Source organism: Rhinoderma darwinii, chromosome 4 (genome assembly GCF_050947455.1).
Source record: "Rhinoderma darwinii isolate aRhiDar2 chromosome 4, aRhiDar2.hap1, whole genome shotgun sequence".
In the NCBI taxonomy this organism is placed as follows: domain Eukaryota; kingdom Metazoa; phylum Chordata; class Amphibia; order Anura; family Rhinodermatidae; genus Rhinoderma; species Rhinoderma darwinii.
In genome coordinates, this window is record NC_134690.1 from 69511876 (window position 1) to 69524683 (window position 12808).

The window sequence follows — 12808 nt, forward strand, 5'->3', positions numbered from 1 at the left end:
CCTGCTAAAAGCCTCAACATGAATATAAAAACCTCCTCTAATGAGTAGGAAATCTCTATTTATATATTTTAAAGTTGCCAAAAGTGAGAGCTTCAAATATAAGAATGTCTGTAAATAAGAGCTAACCCCCATTGTATCACATGAAAGAGAACATAGCAATATTACACAGTTATCACAGTTTCCAATTTAAGAGCAATTCTTTTACACATTTTTTGTGTTCATTGACAAAAATCAGGACAGTTCCCCATTCTCCATAAAGACTGTAGATCAGAATGTTGCATCATGAGACGATGATCTGGCAGTGCAAGGGTTAAGCTGAAAATGCACAAGAAAACTATTAAGAAACATAACATTTCCTGGTACATTCAGACAATAAGAGAGCAAATAGCTTATGACAGGCGTGCCAGATGCCCCCCAGCTCTGCGGCTCATGCGCACGTGATCCTGCTCCCATCCATGCAGCTCTATAGCTTATCACAGTGCCCCCTCCAGCTGCAACCTCCGTCCCTATTTCCTCTTGTATGTTTGACAAATGCAATCTGAGGGAAGAGCAAGTGAAGCAGGGTAAGGGAGGGGGAGGCAGGGGGTGGGGAGAGCTCACTGCCCTCCTAGAATCATTATTTTCCTGCAGCTCCCAGTAGACATATAGAGAGAACATTGTTGGGCTTTCCTTGCGACTGTGCTGGACCATACAAGATAGCAGAAAAAGATAAGAAAGTCAACTAAGGATGTGCTCATCTCAGGGGAAGAGAACTATTTGCCTGTAAGGCGGTATACTCCACCTGCTACAACAAGAGGTAATGGCTTCTTAGTGTATGTTTGCAGATGAATGGGATTTCCATTGAGGATTGCATGAGGGAGGTAGTGGGCACTGTGCCTTGATGGTGATTTAGTGCAGATGATGGAATGAGTGTTGCCTTGGCTCCTCACCAAGCGTTTTCTTCTTGGCAAGAGTAAACCTATAAATTACCACTATAAGCAATATGTTCATGAGATATACATTAGGCAATATGTTGACTTCAAGGATCCAGCTATTTATTGAAAGGCGACTTGAGCTGTGTCCTTATTATTTAATTACACTGTTGTCCTTGGTGCTGAACCCCCCTATTCTAATGACCTATGATACTTGTCCTTCACACATTTCATCACCGGTGGGTTTGTAGGTCATCCTATCTGGTCTATGGGGCTATATATTTTGGAACTGTTTCTGGAGATGCGACTTGAGCTGTGTCATTGGTGCTTTCATGGCATTGCTGTCCATGGTGCTGAACTGATTCTCAAAAAGGACCTGTGATGTGTGTCTTCCACCTCACTTCATTGCAGATGGGTTTGTTGGTTTACCTATCCAGTCTATGTGGCTAGGGATATTCATATTAGAAAGTGACTGGAAATGAGAGACAATAGTAGATTTTGGAGACCTACTGCATTACTATTAGGTCTGTTAAAGTCCAGAGATGAAACCTCTTTTAATCAGGGTGCAGACAATACTATGCTATTTTCAGTATAGTATTTCATTCTAAATATGATTTTTGGATGTAGATAGATGATAGATAGATAGATAGATAGATAGATAGATAGATAGATAGATAGATAGATAGATAGATAGATAGATGATAGATAGATAGATAGATAGATAGATAGATAGATAGATAGATAGATAGATAGATTGATAGATTTTATTGCGGTAAGTATCCAAATGTGATCAAATGTATAAAAAAAAATTCTTTCTAATCTCCCAAGTAGTTTCTCTTTTTGTGAACGTTTTTAATGAATTACTGTTTTTTTAATCAGTGTAAAATATGGATGAAGATGTAATTGGAATGTACTCTCAATGCAGTTTTGCTGTCATATTAAATGTCCTTAGTGTAGCAAATGAGGAAATAAACCAGGGTTGGCATTTGTATATTCAGTTAGAAATAGCCCAGGGGAATAGAGATACAATCATAGTAATAACTACGTATCCTTAGATTAAGTTTCATCTAACAAATAAACCATCAAATAACTTGAAAGCGACAATTTAGCATATTTGTGGGGAAAAATATATGGTGAAGACAAAACACAGGACCGTCTGGCACTGAATGAGAAAGTCTAGGAAGTAATGGTATTGGGAACTGCATATAAGTTAAATGTATGGATTGCGGAAATATAGATTCCAGAAAAGTACAGATTTTACAGAATTATAGAATTTCGCCTTTTAGACCTTATACTTGATACTGGAGGCCAAAAGAAAAGAAAATAGTCCTTGAATATTGTAAATGGATTGGAAAAAAGTAGAAGATACAACAAAGCAAATAGTATGTAAGCTTTCATAGCTGTTTGCAGAAGGACACCAGATGTCATCTGCTTCACCCTTAGGCTGGGTTCACACGACCATGTTACGTCCGTAATGTACGGAACGTATTTCGGCCGGAAGACCCGGACCGAACACACTGCAGGGGGCCGGGCTCCTAGCATCATAGTGATGTACGACGCTAGGAGTCCCTGCCTCGCTGCAGGACAACTGTCCCGTACTGTAATCATGTTTACAGTACGGGACAGTTGTCCTGCAGCGAGGCAGGGACTTCTAGCATCGTACATAAGTATGATGCTAGGAGCCCGGCTCCTTGCACTGTGTTCGGTCCGGGACTTGCGGCCGAAATACGTCCGTCAATTACGGACGTAATTAGTGTGTGTGCACATACCCTTATACATTCATGGTTATTGTCTATGCCCATCTGCAGATATGACATCAAGCAACAGTCGCAGCATTGGAAAAAGCTTTAACTGTTTACTGTGGGAGGTCCAGCAAGTTATTAGGTGTGAAACTTACATTGACATTCATTATTCAAGTGATCATGTTATCTGTAAGGACTTATGTACAGGACTGTTGTTTTCTTCAGTGTCCTATAAGGTTTTTTGCTGACAGCATACTGAACCACTAATTTCTATGGGGCCATGAACACATTCGTTTTTTCTGCGGATCCGTGTGTCCATTCTGCAAAATTATAGAAAAGGTCCTATTCTTGTCTGTATTCGCGGTCCGTCTTACTCACTCTAGTATATGAGTCCGCAAAAAAACGGACAGCACACAAAAGCCACTAAGATCCGTGATTTGCGGTCTGCAAAGCGGAAATCGTCGTGTGCATGCAGCGTTAACCTGTACACACTGCTGGTGGAGAGCAATCAATTATAATGATTCTAGATTAACAGTTATGGTAGAAGAGTAAACTGGAGTCGATTGTGGAAATTTAGTTATTCAGATCATTTTCAGTTTTTCTTTTATACATTTTCAGGCATTTATCTATTCCATAACTAATTGCACTGAAATTTATAACTTAGCTGCTTGTCAATTTTCTGCAAGCATATGCAAGAGAGTTCCTAGAATCTTAATACACTTAGTTTTTTTTTTGTAGATGTGAGCCCCATCTAAGATTCATATCAATTAATGCCAATAATTAAGTGCCATTACACTAAAACTTTAATATATAGATTACAGTATAATGACATATCAAAAAAAAGTCCTAAAAATATTCCATGTGTTCCTACACCACCAATACAGACAATGGTATATAAAGTAACATCACATGAGTGCTTGATTTAATAATACTGCAAATAAATATAGATGTTATAAATATATAGTAAGTAACTGAACAAATACTGCCATACTAATACCACTATGTAGTGACTCAATAATACCACCAGAATGACAGAACGAGACCACCATACAATGACAGAATACTAAATCCAAACAGTGACAAATAAAACCACCATAACAGTGACTTAATACTACTGCCATGCATGACTGAAAAAAACATCCAAACAGTGACTGAATAATACTACAATACAGTACATGAATAAAAAAGACACACAGTGACTTAATAATACCACTGTAAAGTGACCACACATTGCAATACAATGACAAAATAACACCAGAGTGACTGATTTCATCATGCAGTGACCTTGTAATACTGTGATGCACTGACTAACATGAGTAAACATTTATACAGTGATTGAAGAACACTGCCTTTGGCCTAATGCACATGACCGTGGTTTTTTTGTCTGTGTGCTATCTGCAATTTTAAGAATAGCACACGGTCCCATTCATTTATATGGGCTCATGCACATGACCGTGATGTTCACGGATCCGTGTGGGGGCCGTGAATTTAACTGACGTATTTGCGGATCATGTGTGCTAATTAGGGGGTTCCAGCCTTCCCTTTTTTGCAGATCCGTGAATACTAATGACACCCGGATGCGCTATGGAAGGTTTTTTGTGGAAAAATGGACACCAACTACAGACAATGGATCCATGGTTATGCGTAATGTAAAATCACTACGGTCGTGGGTATTAGGCCATACAGTGACAGTATAATAATGCTGTACAGTGATCGAATAACACTGCTATTCAGTGACTGAATAATATCGCCATGCAGTGACCAAATAATATAATATTTACTGAATAATACCGCCATATAGTGACTCTTTTATATTGCAATACAGTGACTAATACCATCATACAGTGACTGAACATTACTGCCATACAGTAACCAAATGTACACATATAATGGCGGAATAATACCACCATATAGTGACAGAATAAGGCTTTGTTCACATCTGCGTCAGGGTTCCGTTCCGGCGGAGCTTTCCGTCAGAACAGAACCCTGACTTAAACAAATGGAAACCATAGGTTTTCGTTTGTATCACCATTGATTTCAATGGTGACGGATCCGGTGCAAATGGTTTCTGTTTGTCTCCGTTGTGCAAGGGTTCCGTCGTTTTGACGGTATCAATAGCGTAGTCGGTATGCAATCCGTCAAAACTACGGAACCCTTGCACAACTGTGAAAAACGGAAACCATTTGCACCGGATCCGTCACCATTGAAATTAATGGTGACGCAAACCTATGGTTTCCGTTTGTTTAATTCGGGGTTCCATTGTGACAGAAAGCTCAGAGGGAACGCCAGAACGGAGCCCTGACGCAGATGTGAACAAAGCCTAATACTGCTATACAGTGGTCAAATAGTAGTGTCACATAGGTGGTCTGTAAGGTATCATGATGCTGCAGATCAGACAAATGAATACAGTACTGATCAGACACAGTGAAAGGCACCAGCTAATAAACAACAATTAAATGAGATGACTCATAGTCGGCGTCTCTTCTAAATGCAGTCATTCACATTCTCTTTCTCCTCCGCTTAACTCAGACGGCCATTATGGCTTCTTCCAGCTAAAATTTTCCTCTGTCGAGTTTGCCGCATGGAAGTGTTTGGCTCCTCTCCTTTGCAGCACATCTCAACTCTTTCTGGCAATGCAGATGTACACAAATGTTTTATATGCTGCAATAATTCATCAATATTTTACGTAGAAGTGCCCCATAACAGACAGTGCCCTCATAGTAATGACATCCACTATAAACAATGCCAAATATGTGCGCCCCTATAAACAGGGCCAGATATGTCTCCCCTATACACAATGCCAACCTGCAGCCCCTATGAACAGTGTGTGCCAGTAATGCCCCCATATAAACTACCTGCCACCAGTGCTTCCATACAAAATGCTTCTACGCGTCCTTCCCCACGCTCACAGACAGCACAAAGACAGAGGCCATGCTTACTTGATGTTCATGTACCATATAAAGAAGTTACATGTGAACAGCTGCTCAAACATAGCAGAAAGTAGCATTGAAATGATCCGAGGTTATAAATTCAATTAAGTGGGACAACGATCGGTGCCTCAGGTACCAGGTTCCTGGCGCTGGCAGCACCCCTGGGTTTATTCTGCTATTCACATAATAGCATTGGATAAAGCAGGCATGGAACATGCTATATTTATGCTGTGTTCTGAGGATGTGTTTACCACAGAGATCAATTCTCTGATCATTCAGGCAGGAAACACCATGTGGTAAATGCAAACAGCAGGAATGATGATAGAATACCACTGTGTATGAGGACTTCCCTTAACTCCATTAATGTTCCCTAGAAGTGATTTGTATCACTTGACTTAAAGGGGTAGTTTCATGAATACGACCCTTGTTCATATGTCATAAACTGTCTCACAAATTGCTGATTGAATGAAGCAAGTCCAATATATATTTGAGCCCCAGGGAACCCACCGTCAGTCTGAAGCAGATTCTTTAGCACTTCTAACAAGTCTATAGGGAGGGTGGACACTAAAACATGAGCACTATTGGCAGGGGCGGACATAGCATTGGTGCAACCTGTGCAGCTGCACAGGTGCCCAGTAGGTAAGGGGCCCACTCTCCACCTTACAACATCCTTATAGTTTGCATGTATATGCCTGAGATGATGAATTCTATGACTAACAATTACTGATAGACTGTTAGAGAGACATAAGGGCATGATTTATGTTGAGATATTGGAGAGCAAAGGGCTCAAATTCTTGCACAGGGGCTCTCAGCTGTCTGTGTCCGCCACTGACTATTGGCACTTCTGCTTAGCAAAGAGGGCTCACCAGGGGGCAGAGTGTTCCATGTGTGAATACTGTAGATCATGTCAATCTGTCTCCCTGACCAGCACTTCAGGAGTGACATTAAACGGGTTGGCCAGGAATAATTTTTATTTTGACTTAATTTGCCATTCACAAGTAATTTTGTAATATACAATATGTTTAAATGTTCCACCTTTCTTAGTTCTTTATTGAAGTCACGTGCCCGTACCTGCTATAAATTTTTAATTTCCTGTGACGTTTGGTGCTTCAGCCCAGCCAGCACTTCTGGCTGAGTCAAGGCACGACTCGTCTTCAATTATGTATACAGGCAGTGGGCCGGCTGGATGTTCCCTGAGCTCTTCAAAGCTCCGCCTCTGCTCCCACTGCCTGGGGATGACTCTGGGACATGTCAGGGTTGCCGACGCTCTGTCCGGGATTCCGCCCCAGTAGAAAATAGTGCCGCACAACCCCCTGTAGATAGTGCCACCCACACTTCCCATGTAAATAGTGCCACCAACACCCCCCCTGTAGATAGCGCTACCCCTTCTGTAGATAGTGCCATTGGGGCTCCCTGTAGCAGCGGAATCCCCAGCCAGAGTATCGGCCACACTCTTGGTCTAGGATTCTGCATCAGGAGAGGCCCGTAACACCACTGTGGACAGTTACGTCAGATGCTCCCACTAGGAGTGGAATCCCCGGTCAGAGCGTCGGCAACGCCCTAGCTGGGGATTCCACTCCAGGAGTTGCCCCTAACATCACTGTCCATATATGGGTAGTGGCGTCAGTGGCTCCTCCTGGAACGAAACCCTTCGTCAGAGCTTTGCCGATGCTCTGGCCGGGGATTCCGCTCCTAGACGGAGCCCCTGACATCACTGTCTATATATGGACACGGACATCAGGGACTCCCACTAGGAGTGCAATCCCCAGCTAGAGGGTCAGCAATGCTCTGGCCAGGGATTCCGCTACAAGAGTGAGCCCCTGACATCCCTGTCCATATATTGATTGTGACGTCAGGGGCTCCTCCTGGAGCGGAATCCAAGGCCAGAGTGTCGGCAACACTCTGCCTGGGGATTCCACTCCTAGAGGGAGCCCAAATGCCGCTATCTGCAGGGGGCGTGGGTGGCGCTATCTACAGGGGGTGTGGGTGGCACTATATACAGGAGGCATGGGTGCCACAATTTGCAGGGGGCATGGGTGGCACTATCTACAGGGGGCTGTGGGCATTATCTACAGAGGGCACTGTGGCATTATCTACAAAGGGCAATGTGGCATTATCTACAGAAGGCTGTATGGCACTATCTGCAGGGAGTGTGTGGAGCTATCTACAGGGGGCTGTGTGGCGCTATCTACAAGGGGCTGTGAGGCACTATCTACAGGGGGCTGTATGGCACTATCTTCAGGGGCAATGTGGCATTATTTACAGAGAGCACTGTGGCATTATCTACAGAGGGCTGTGTGGCGCTATCTACAGGGTGAAATCTACAGATGAAATTTACCCCCTAAGCAAGTCTAATCAAATCATCAGAGACTTTAGTAACTATGCAATACAGTAGATACATTTTTAACCACAATAGAAAGTGTTGACATATCGCTAAAATATGCCATCACGTTCTGATCAGTGGGGGTCTGACTGCCGGGACCCCACTATCCTGAGAATGAAGAGGGTGGCCTGGAGTGTTGAACTAATGCTCTTTCCCCTTCACATTGTGCAGGGAATTGCAAAACGGGCTCATACACTTGAACAGAGCTCTGTTGCATTTCCCTGCTGTAATGTCGGGGTAGGGAGACAGACAAGTGAGCCCTAATCTACCCGCCACTCAGTCCCTGCCTACTTGCAACGACCCGCCCTAGGCGACGGGATACAACTGGGCGACGGTCCCTACACTCAATAGGTGCACGACAGACAAACAGACAAGGGTACAAAGAAGCCAGGGAAATGGGGAAGTTGCCCACGGGGACACCGTGAGCAACAAGTGAAGTGAACGAGCTGAGTCAAACCAGGAGATGAGCGAGGTAGAAAAACGCAGAGCAGAAGAGTGGTCAGTAAAGCCAAGGTCAATCACAAGCAGAGGATCAGTAGTTCAAGAAGCTGCAGCAGGGCCAGGAAACCAGCAGAGAAGAATCACAAGCAAAGGAGGAACAGGAAAGGCAGGTATAAATAGACAGAGGGCGGGAGCTAGCTCCGTCTGGCCAGGCTGTGATAGGCTCTCCCACTCCTAAGCCTGCCATCCTGGGTAGTCGAAGATGGAGTCAGTCTCACAGACATAGAAGCAGGTGCAGACTGATTACCTATGGGTGTCGACACAGAAATTGTGTCTGGCAGATCCTTTACACCTGCACAGCGTAAAGCAGGGAGTGCCACTTTGCGGTAAAATCCTAATAGAATTAAGTCCCTTAGTTCTCAGGATCGGGGTCTCAGAGCATGAGCCATCATCGATCATAATAGCATGGCATATCCTATCAATGTGCCACCCCTTTCAATTATCGAAATACCACTTTAAGGCAATTATCAAACATATCAATGTAGGAAATAATAGTCTTTGAAATATAAATAGGTAAAGGGTAGGATAATATTTTTATTTATTTAAAACCTGCGACCCTACGAAATAAACAACCTAGACTGAGCCCAAACCCTTTTGTGGAAATAAAGATTTAATATATCTGTGTTGCTAGAGGCTCATTTATACAAGTGTGCTAAGTGGCACTTCTTTATTATGCTGCTATAATGAATGAGCCATTTTTTCAAATTTACTTTACTACTTATCACCTCATTCATTTGGTCCTTAGAGGTTTGCACCACTGGCTGGTAATCACTTAGAGTCTGGAGAAAATAGTGGTTGAATTTTACCACTGAAGTCTTAGAATGTATTAAATGGGTTAAACAAACATAAACCTCAACATAACATGAGACATACTGTATTGTAATTTCCTCATTTCTGACCACTGATCCCAGGGATCTCATCTGTAGGACAAATGTTTGATTACCAAAAACTCTGGCTCGGTCACTGAGAATAAATAAATGAGGATTTACCAGGAAATTCACTATCCAAAACAGTTTCCCAGCCGCCATATTTGTCTCCCGGTCCACTGGGAACAGAAGTGTTGCTGGTGCATATACATACATGTCAACCATCCTCTTTTTAATGTGAGTGCTGGATCTTCACAAGAGCATGGAGATCCTCTATATACCTTCTGTTACTGAGAAGCAGTCCAAACTAGTTTCCCTTTAAATGATTTTTTTAATTATCATTATTTATCACCTAACTACAGGATAAGTTATAAATATCTGATCGTGGAGGTCCGACCGCTGGGATCTCCACTAATCACAAGAACGGCTTACCTTGCTGTTAGTGCGCATGCCCGGCCACCGCTCCATTAATTTCTTTGGGGCTGTCGAAGATAGCATGCGCACTACCGCTCCATTCCTACAGGGACCCTAGGAACGGCAAGGTAAGCCGGTTCAATGGTGGTCCCAGCCGTTAGACCCCCACAAATCAGATATTTATCACCTATCCTGTGGTTAGGTGATGAATAATCATCATGGTAAATCCCCTTTAAGCCTTTAAGCCTTGTCGTGTTGGCTACGTCCAAAGGAACATTTATAAGGTATCATGCACACACAGAGCTGCATTTACAAAGTCTCTACAGTGGTACACATAGTTACTGCTTCACACTATGGAGGCTTAGGCACTTGATGTGCCGCCATATGGTACTTCCATACAGCACCATATTACAGATCTATTCGGAAGTATATTTCCATAATACAGCATTAGATGAAGCATGTCACGATTTTCTTTCTGTTAGAAAAAAACAAAACGTTAGGACTTATGAAATCTGAGGCATGCGTAGGTGCAGTAGGGCCCCATAAACTTCTATAAATTCAGATTATGGCTCGATACAATTCAGAGCTAGTACAGAACTCTATGCAGCCCTGTACATTTCCTCTAATTATTATGTCCATGGATGAGAGATAGAAGTAGACAAACCTCCCTCTGAGCCTGTCTAGTGCTGAGTTATTTCATCAATTCATACGTACTCCCAGAGAACCCCTTCCATATTTGTATTAGTTGTGTGGAGATTTCTTTTTCCTGTGGGTAAATACCAGACTGCAGCTCCGGTAAATACGTATTATTAACATACACAGAAAACACCATTGATGTCTTTGGCACTCCATACATGTTAGTAACGTGCTATTATACCTAATGTTACATACCCGCCTAGGATCTTACGTTGCTCTGTCCCTGCTGTACAACGCCATTGCATATTGCTGCAGTAATATAGTGTTAGCTTTCTCTTCTTTTTGCTGTGCTCTGTTGCTATGCAACAGAATGATTACTCCTGGACTACTACTGATGATCATCAGGGCCTACTATTTAAACCCAGCCAGGTCACTCATTCATTGCCTGAGTATCAATTTCTGTATAGACTCTGTCTCTAGCCTATTATATACCAATATTGACTGCATGTATTTGACCTTGCTCTTCTTTGGATTCTGCTTATTGCCATGTCGCTCTACCGTTTATGTCCTGATTTTAATTCTTGGCCAGAAATCTGACTTTTCCTTCATTTGTTCCTTATGGATTGTTGCACCCAATTGATCTTCTGGTTCTTACCCACAACTCCATCTGACTATTCTCCAGTTCCGTCATTGCTGCCAACTGGTGACTACTCTGAGGACAACAACCTGTGGATCTGACCGGTTATGTCCTTTTGGGTGTCCTTGGTAACAAAACAGAAGGATCCCTTAGACATTGCACCTCACTTTAGTCTGCGCCAGTTTTAGCCTCAAGGTTCCACTTTCAAGGTACGTCAGAGTGACACTCAACCACAAACAAAAGATCAGCTGTAAGAGCCTTATAGTCAAGACCAGTGGCTCCCAAACTTTCTGAGGCCGGGACCCACTTTTGGCCAAGACTTGTGACCCTCCAATACCGTACTTAGCCCCATTTCGTCTGATGCATGTCAACATCATTCGTCGTTAGATGCCAGTACTTAGCTCCATTCGAAAAATAAGTCCCTGCAACATCGAAAACAGCGACAATTGTGCAGGCGGGGGTTGGCTCAAGGTATCCTGCTGCTGTGCGTCGCTGAGGCCCGACTATAGCTGCTGATGGTGGGTCATGTGACCCGACCCATCCATTAGTGGCCAACAGAGGCATAGCTAGGGGTTTAGAACAGGGGGATGAAACATATCTGAGAGGGCCCCAACACAGTGGGCCTCCACACAGTATAATGACCCCCACACAGTATAATGAACCTATAGCTGCTCCCACACAGTATAGTGGCCCTATAGTGCCTCCCAACACAATGTAATGCCCCTGTAGGGCCCCTACACAGTATAATGCCCCTATAGCTGCCCCCACACAGTATAATGCTCCTATATAATGCCCCTATAATGCCTTCCTACACAGTATAATGCCCATAAAGCTGCCCACACACAGTATAATGCCCCTATAGTTGCCCCCACATAGTATAACAATGCCTTATTGCCCTCCACACAGTATAATACCCCCATATCTACCCCCACAGGATAATGCCCCTATAGCTGGCTCAAACAAAGTTTTATGCTCTATAGCTGCCACCACAAGATAATGCCCCTATAGCTGCCCCCATACAGTATAATGCTCCCATACCTGCCCCACACAGTATAAGGCCCCTATAGCTGTCCCACACAGTGTAATGCCCCTACAGATGCCCCCACACAGTGTATTGACCCCATAAATGCCCCCACAGGATAATGCCCCTATAAGTGCCCCCACACAGTATAAAGCCCCTATAGCTGCCCCCACACAGTATCATGCTCCTATAGCTGCCATCCCCGCAGCATAATGCCACCATAGATGCCACCACACAGTAAAATGTCCTTATAGCTGTCTCCACACAGTATAATATCCCCATAATCGCAACCTCACAGTATAATTCCCCACAGCTGCCCCCACGCAGTATAATGTCCCCATAGCTGCCACCTCATAGTACAATGCTCCACAGCTGCTCCCACACAGTACAATGCCCCCATAGCTGCCACCTCACAGAATAATGCCCCACAGCTGCCTCCAAGCAGTATAATGCCCCTATAGCTGCCTCCACATAGTGCCTAATAAAAATGATAAAATACATACCTACAGTGAAGGAAATAAGTATTTGATCCCTTGCTGATTTTGTAAGTTTGCCCACTGTCAAAGACATGAACAATCTAGAATTTTTAGGCTAGGTTAATTTTACCAGTGTGTGTTAGATTATATAAAAAAACAAAACAGAAAATCACATAGTCAAAATTATATAGATTTATTTGCATTGTGCACAGAGAAATAAGTATTTGATCCCCTACCAACCATTAAGAGTTCAGCCTCCTCCAGACCAGTTACACGCTCCAAATCAACTTG

At 43.3% G+C, this 12808-nt stretch overlaps 1 protein-coding gene across 1 annotated transcript in view; it reads left to right on the forward strand.

The window, feature by feature from the left end:
• Positions 1–576: 576 nt before the first annotated feature.
• Positions 577–12808, forward strand: part of SLC35G2 (solute carrier family 35 member G2) — a 37361-nt gene continuing 25129 nt past the window's right edge. The window contains exon 1 of the mRNA XM_075861182.1: positions 577–796. The gene's annotated coding sequence lies outside the window, so the exon portion shown is untranslated. The remainder of the gene's footprint in view (positions 797–12808) is intronic.